Here is a 6,962-nt window from a genome sequence, read left to right on the forward strand (position 1 = left end):
GAAAATTAAACTAATAAAGAATTTTTATCCATAGCATGGATTCACCCCCATTCGTCGATGTCGAGGAGATTTTGGGAGATCCCGTGCCTGACGAGGCGGTTCGCCCTCGAAAGAGGGTGACCCGTCCTCGTGAAGAGGTTTGGGAGCGATGCGTCAGAGCTGATCGACGTCGCCAGGAGGATGTGGATTGGGAGGCTCCTCCCAACTGGTACCCTAGGGTCCTTAAGTGGGACCCAAACCATCACGTCTCGATCAGGGGTTGGCGCGACATTGTGAGTCCTTTGCGCCTCCGTTTTTTTTTTCTTTTTCTTCGAAACAAGTTATAACCACATTTTTACTCTCTTTTGTGCCATTCTTTTTTTAGAGTGAGCCTAGCATGCGTCTATATGGCTCTGGTGATCTGCGAGGTCGTTTTGAGAGTTTACCCGAGGAGGTGAATGAGATTGTGGAGCTTTCGGGGATTAGTTCCCAGCTAGCGGCTCTTTGAGATTTATCGAGTCAACCTTGTTGTCGGATTTCCCTCGTGGATTGCTGTAGTTTTGGTGGGATTCCACCAACACTTTTCACTTTCCATGGGGAGAGATGACGGTTAACCCTTACGATTTCTCTATGATTATGGGTTTTCCTTTTGGAGGTGAGCCTGTAGCTATGGAGGTCGTCAAGGGGGTTAGACGAGAGACTGCGTGACCTCGTGGGGGACCGTCTTGCGGCGACCCTTCACATGTATGCGCAGTCTTGTCCGTAATCGGTTCTTGCCGATGAGTTGTCGGCTGACGAGGTTGATCGGCAGTGTACACCTGAGCAGCTGGCTCAGATATAAATTGCTCATGTTCTTTCGGTCACTATCTTGAGTGATCGGGGAGAGCGTTTCGGTATTGGGTTACTTATTTGCCCCAGTGATTTGGGGCAGGTAGGTAACTTGAGTTGGGCGGAGGTTTCGTATGCCTGTATGCTTACAGCTATGGGCAAGGCGACCCGGGTGATGGATTCCGCGGCAGCTACTGAAGTGCCTCAGTTCTCCCTCACGTGGCATGGTCGTATTCTTGAGGTACGTACTTATCCTTTAAATTTTCTTTTAATCGCCATTTTTTTCTTTTTCTTATTATTTTTCGCTTCTTATAGGCTTGGAGATATTCGTACCTGCCTTTCTTAGCCACCAGGACGCTCGGGGCTGCTCGCTTTCCTATCGGCCATCGACTGGTCACGATTAAGAAGAGGCGAGCCACTTTAGCCGGCGACTTTCCCAGAGGATCCTTTCTGCGACTCGTGCGTCGGTGAGTATTTTAATAGCACATGTGAGTCTTTTCTTCGATTATTATTATTTTTTGATGATTTTCATGTGGCTGTGTTGGTAGATCGATCTCCGTCCTTGGAGTTTGATCGCCGGAGTCCCTGAGGCTGTCTGGTCTGGCATGATTCGTTGCCATTTCCGAGCCCTTTATCAGGGGCTTTTAGTGCTCCAAAGGATATACACTTTGTTTTTAGGCGAGCGTGTTTTCTGGAAGTCTTCATCCGAGGAGCCTGCGGTTCCTGGGGATCCTCCAATCCGGATGTTGCGTCCGGACTTGCTGTCAACCAAGGATCGAGCTCAGGCGATCCTCAGTTATCCAGCGAAGCTGCTGATGCTGCCGGATGCATCTTACCAGGCTTTCATCGCATCTAGGCTGACTCCTTTCTCAGCTTTTGTTTCGGTTAGTATTTTACCATATGTTTTTTCTTTTATTTTCGGAACCTTGACTCTTTTATTGCGTTTTCAGCGAGTCAAGCTAGGTGGTTGGGTGCCTCCTACTGCGGAAGTCACGTATACCGATGCCTTTAGATCGGTAATTCGCGAGATTCTCCCAGCAGCGGAGGAGGAGGACATACCGTTTATTCCTCAGACGGTTGAGTCGGTATGTTTATTTTATATATGTATTTGTTTTTATATTTATTTTTTCATATAGATTTGTTCATTAAGTGTCCTTGTATTTGGAATAGGTACCCCGGGAGACCGTGAACGACATGGTGAGGACTATACGTGCTTTCCGAGCTGCTTATCGGAGAGCCCTCGTGGCTTTATCATGTCGTGATCATCAAATGGTTCGCGGTAAGTTTATTTCTTTTTCTTTTATCAAAGTTATTACACAGTTTGTGTATTAATCTTTGTTTAGATTTTGCAGGATGTACAACAGCCGTTCGGGAGTCGCCGAGCATCCTGACTTTCTTAGTATTTTTTTTGGAAACATATGTACATTGAGTTGCGCGTGCCACTTGCGGGTGAACTTTCCTTAGAGCGAAAAATTGTTGAAAATTGGCCCCTCTTGGGTTTATTTAAGCGTGGTTTTGTGTAGGCTTTTGATCATCTTACATTCATTCGCTTAGTAGTGCTATAAAGAATTAAAAAGAATTAAACTCTCTAAATTCTTTCCCTCTCTCTCTCTCTCTTTTTTTGTTTTTTTTTTTTGTTTTTTTTTTTAACATATTGATCAATGGCAAAAACCTTTGAACAACGGTTGAAGCAATGGGTCACTTTCCTTTTAACTGAGGATAAACTAGCCTTCAAAATATACCACCTTGACCCTCTATTGAATTATATGCAACTAGTTATAAACTTTGATTTTCTCCATGCTGCTGTCAATCATTGGGAGTCGAACCACCATCTCTTTCTTTTCAAAGGGGATGACATTGTCCCATTACCTGGCGAGTTTGAGGCTCTAACTAGGCTTCCTTGAAAATACTCTCCCTGTGACATATGCCCCTAGCTTGTCAGATCCCAAACCTGCGTTTCAAAGATTTTTTGGTTTGAATGACAATGATATGGTTAACATTGGAAAAGAAGAAGGCGTGGATTTAATTCAATTTATTGAACATTTCGTCGCCCCTCGTGACAACTTGACTAAACAACGTTTTAAAATTCGTGCTTTATATTATTGTCTTGTTGTCAATTGTTTACTTAGGACAGGTAAAGAATACAGAGATTATTCCATGGTGTCCATAGTAGAACAAATAGAGGGATGTCATTCACCCGCTCCTTTAGCTTTGGCGGAAACCGTTCTTCTTGAATTGTCTTAGAGGAGACCCTAACGAGAATGGTTTCACGGGAAGTCCACTCGTATTACACGTATATATTTTTTTTATTTTACCGGCGTAAAACAGCGCAAGTAAGGAAGTTGCACTTGCATGACTAGCACAATCTTCTCCGATGCGCGCAGATGGAGCGCGCAACTGATTTTGATGTGCACGCCACCTGCTCGTGTTATGTGCAAACTAATTTTTTTCGTCTTTCTTTATTTCTTATTTTTTTTTCCAGATTTGGCTCATGGAGAGTTTGTGAATTGCTGAACAACCACAAAATTTTGAGGCTAATGAAGTGAAAACATTCCCTAGACGTCAAATTCTCTACAAACATAAGAATGAAGAAGAATGGACGTCGTTTTTCTGTCATGGGGTTCCCAACATACGCTTTGTGATTCCTTGGTGGAACATAAGTAGTATGGTTGGGAATAGTTTTAATTGTCCCTATATTAGGCTTTTAGGCCTATCTAATACTATTTACATCTTTCCTTACAGGGTGATGAGACAATACGGAATGAAACAAGTTATCCCCCCTCAAGAGTGTGATGCCCCTAAAGATGTTATCTTTAAACCTGAATGGATCCCTCGTTGGATGGAATATTGGTCAAGTCTCCCTAAGAAAGATGGGTAGTACAAATTCTGTAACACCCCAATAATTCTCTCTTTAAACCCGTGAGGACCCTGAACAATATTCAAGAGAAATACTGGCGTGCTACCGCCACGTGTTCAAACGTTAAGGCTTTATCAGAAAATAGCAGCGGAAAAACTAACTCAGTTATAAATAAGTTTTAAAAACAATAACCAAAACCAAATTAAATCTTACAACTTGGAACCATTAAGGCCCTTATTCAAAACCCAAATTAGTTAAAATAGTATAAAATGATATTGAGTTTGAATTCAAAAGTAAGTAGCAAAATAAGTAGTGAAAAGTAACCAACACTTCTCTCAAAATCCCACAACCTTGATGCGAATGCTGAATGTGTAAGAACCTGTGGTCAATCTACTCCCCAATATTACAGTGTAAAAATTGGATCATCACAGGGTATTGAAAGGCGAAGGTCGTGACCAAAGAAAGACACACACAAAGCACGCAATCAGCAAAGCTGAGTACATACAAGCTGCGAAACAAATAAGAAATCCATAACATGCTACTAATAATCAATCATCATGCATCATTAAATTATAGACTCAACACACGACTCATCTATTAATTTTATTAAGACTTCACTAGTTCGTAGTAGCTAACTCATATATTTATTCATTGGATTAAGCAATAGACAAGATTGTCCAACCCATGCTCTATTTGGAACATCAATAAAAGAAAAACCCCATGCCTCCTTTCGGAAACATCAATAAACATCCAACGACCACGAGCGCGACTCCGTGACCGTAGTTAGTATGAGATCTCATCTAACTCCTATTTTTCGAAAAGTATTTGAAATAAGAGACTCGTAGATCAGACGACCTCGAGAAAAGTGCACGGCTAATACCCCGTGTACCCCAACCCCTGATTGTCATTACTCCAGATGTGCACAAATCTAGAGTTTTATTGCTCATCCATCTTACACTTTACGTGATTTACAAGTTTAGACTTGGTGATGACTCATATGCAAACAATACAATTAATCCAATATCAATTTAATCAAGTAAAACAACTTTCCAATTTCAATTCTTGATTTACTGGTGACAAGCAACATTTATTATTTATTCCTTTAACTATCTCGGTGTATAAACACCTTGAGTGCATAAGGCACATCCAAAACCTTAACCTTGTCTCATAAGACTTGAATTCTTCCTTTACTCATCCTATATCAATAATCATGAATGAGTAATAAAAAAATCATTCCACACATTCAAATACCTTTGCCTCTAAGCACATCTTGCAAAGTTAATGCATAAATAATATTTACAAAGTAGAATAGTGCACATCATACGGAAATCACAATGTATAACCAAACAATCATTCCCAGTCTTCTCTATAAATGATACTAGGTTCTCGTTACGTTCCTAAACATGCTTCTAAAGGCAAGGTTTCGTAACTCATACGTACCTTGAATAAACAAATTGGTTGGCCACTTTACTATCTAGAAATCACCTTAAATAAACTCCTCTCCTATACCAAACAATAACATCTCAATCAATACCCAATCAATCAAATTTACAGCAATACTAACTTAGTTTAAAACCTTCAAAATCCAAATCAAACAACACTTTAAAACCTTCCCTTTAGTTAAAATTAAAGGCTTATATATAGTTCTTTAAATTTTCTTCATAAAAACCTTAAAATACACTCTTATACATGATATAACAGCAAGTTTAAAGTTTAATAAAAATCTTAAAATTATTTAAAAATCCCTAATAATCTCCCTTTTTAATGGGTCATTAAACCTTCTTTATAGAACATCAATAAAAATATCATTAAAAACATATATTTATGCTTAATTAAATTTAAACATAATTAATTTTATTAATCAAACTAAAGGATAATATTTTAAGTATAAAAAACTTTCGTTAAAAATAAAAAACTGCCCGAAAATCATATTTAGAGGCTGAATTTGGCTCAATCAAAACTTTCTTAAAACATTGTTTCCACATGGACAACACTACTTTTGTATCAAAACCAGATTAGTTCAGAACCTGATCGAGATTAAAACGGGATTAATATTAACGAACGGAAATCTAAAAATTAAAACACGAATTTACGTGTTCAAAATAATTTGGAATTAAGTTAAACTAATCAGCAGTTATAATCACCAAAATTTTAAAACATCATTACTATAAAATCCCTAAATCAATTGTTCATAAAAACCCTAAAATCACGATTTTCAATAATTAAAAACCCTAGGTTATAAAATTTACAAAATCTGAAAATTATGACATTTATAAAACCTAAAATTATAAAGTTTAATCATCAAAATACAATTTGATACTAATTAAATTAATTTCAAATAATAAAATCAAAACCCATAAATCAATAATTATAATTACATAAATTAATAAACAAAGGAGAAAGAAAATAAGACTAACCTTTTTGTGTGGGAAATTTTTGGGGATTAATGGGGTATTTATAGGAGAGAATTGTAGGGTAAATAGGAAGATTGGGCCTCATAAAAATAATGGGTCAATTAAGTAAACAAATGGGTTAGGCTTGTTTGATTGGACATAAATTGTACAATAAAGGTGCATAAAATAATTTGTTCAAATAATTTTCGACTCAGATTAATAATTTGAAACTTTTGAAATTAAATTTCGGAAAATAACAAATAAATATTATAAATAAAATATAATTTCATTTATAAAATATTTAAAAAATATGGGGGGTTACAAGGCTTGTGTTATCCTCCTTCTCCAAGGCTTGGATGAATGCGGCGGACAAGGGTGAACTAAACAGGGCTAGATCACACAATCAAGCCGCCTCGGCTCGCAATCCACCCAAACCTTTGATGCATTCGACCACCACTACTCCTCCTAGTGGCCAAAACAAAGGAGTGAGAAGAAAATTAGACTTCTCATCTCCTAAGGCTCGTTCAAAGGAACCAAAGAGAAAGGCTCCCTCCTAAACCTGCGCAACCAGGGGTGAAGATTAAAGAACCTTCACCAAATACTCGCAAGAAGACCCCAACAATTGCTAAAGGAAAGGAAAACAAGTTGCAAAGACCCCAATTCCTAAATTGAAGAACAATGTTTGGGTTAAAAAGAAGAGTGAAGGGGAAAGCTCTAAGGTTGCTGAAACTACTACTGCAATGGAAACTACTCCTCCGTCGACTATGACGATCGAGGATAAATACTATGTTTTTTTAATTTATTATCTAGTTCAACAATGCCTCTTTTTTTTTTTTTATTTTATTTTTTTTTTAAAAATTTTGAATGGAATAAAATGAGCTTTATTATATATATATATATATATA

The sequence above is a fragment of the Chenopodium album genome, chromosome 3 (genome assembly GCF_948465745.1).
Source record: "Chenopodium album chromosome 3, dcCheAlbu1.1, whole genome shotgun sequence".
Lineage (NCBI taxonomy): Eukaryota > Viridiplantae > Streptophyta > Magnoliopsida > Caryophyllales > Amaranthaceae > Chenopodium > Chenopodium album.